The 1,459-nt window shown below is 21.3% G+C and overlaps 1 protein-coding gene across 1 annotated transcript in view; it reads right to left on the minus strand.

Annotated features, from left to right (window-relative positions):
- scn5lab (sodium channel, voltage gated, type V-like, alpha b) overlaps positions 1 to 1,459 on the minus strand; it is a 132,606-nt gene that overhangs the window by 8,005 nt on the left and 123,142 nt on the right. The gene's annotated exons all lie outside the window — the stretch shown is intronic.

Consider the following 1,459-nt stretch of genomic DNA (forward strand, 5'->3'; position numbering starts at 1 on the left):
AAATAAATAAAAACGGGGAGGGGGGGGTAAAAAAAACAAACATTAATAAAAAAATAAAAATGACAAAAGTCAGTCTGTAAAAACTTAAAACTAATAAAAAAAACAAAAACAGAAAAAAAAATATATAGACGTAAAAAAACAGTTACTAATATAAATGACAAAAGTTAATTGTAAAAACAAACTGAAATAGAAATTTAACTAACTAATAACTAACAGTAACTAATAAAATTGACAAAAGTCTGTAAAAACTTAAAAATTACTAAAAACTAAAACTGAAATAAAAAGTAATAAAAGTTATTTTGATTTATTTTTAAAAAACAGTAACTACTAAAAATGAGAATCTATAGAAAAATGTAAACTTACTAAAATAGCTAAAACTGAAATAGAAATGAATAAAAGCTATACAGACATATAAAAACAGTAATTGATAAAAATAAATAAGTCAATCTGTAAAAAAAAGAAAAACATAACAAAACAAAAAAACTTACTGAAATAACTAAAACTAAAATAAAAAAAATAAATACTATATAGACTTATTATTATTATTATTATTTAAAAACATTCACTAATAAAAATTACATTTTACCACATGAAATGTTTTTAAATGAATAAACAAAACAAAAAAATTATACATTTTTCTACATTTGTAAAATTATTTTATAATTTAGTTCACTTATATTGTTTTTCTGCATTTCAATACAAAAATAAAATAAACAACAACAACAACAACAAAAACATTACAACAAAAATATCAATTAGAAATATTGCATTTTTCTATTTTCTTTTGTAACAGTAAAAGCCACAAATATTTCTCAAGAATAAGATTTTTTTATTATTATAATTTTTTTTTTTTATTAAAAACAAAATACAGCTAGTTTAAGTAGTGAGGACTGGGCAAATCTGGACTTGCTGTGAATGAAGCTGGAAGAGTTGATGAATGAACGAATGACTGAATGAATGACTGAATGAATGACTGAATGAATGACTGAATGAATTAATGACTGAATGAATTAATGACTGAATGAACGAATGAATGAATTAATTAATAAATGACTGAATGAATGAGTGACTGAATGAATTAATAAATGACTGAATGAATGAATGACTGAATGAATGACTGAATGAATGAATTAATAAATGACTGAATGAATGACTGAATGAATTAATTAATAAATGACTGAATGAATGACTGAATGAATTAATTAATAAATGACTGAATGAATGACTGAATGAATTAATTAATAAATGACTGAATGAATGACTGAATGAATTAATTAATAAATGACTGAATGAATGACTGAATGAATTAATTAATAAATGACTGAATGAATGACTGAATGAATTAATTAATAAATGACTGAATGAATGACTGAATGAATTAATTAATAAATGACTGAATGAATGACTGAATGAATTAATTAATAAATGACTGAATGAATGACTGAATGAATTAATTAAT

This window comes from Sinocyclocheilus rhinocerous, unplaced genomic scaffold (genome assembly GCF_001515625.1).
Source record: "Sinocyclocheilus rhinocerous isolate Xijiao unplaced genomic scaffold, SAMN03320098_v1.1 scaffold6109, whole genome shotgun sequence".
NCBI classification, from domain to species: Eukaryota; Metazoa; Chordata; class Actinopteri; order Cypriniformes; family Cyprinidae; genus Sinocyclocheilus; species Sinocyclocheilus rhinocerous.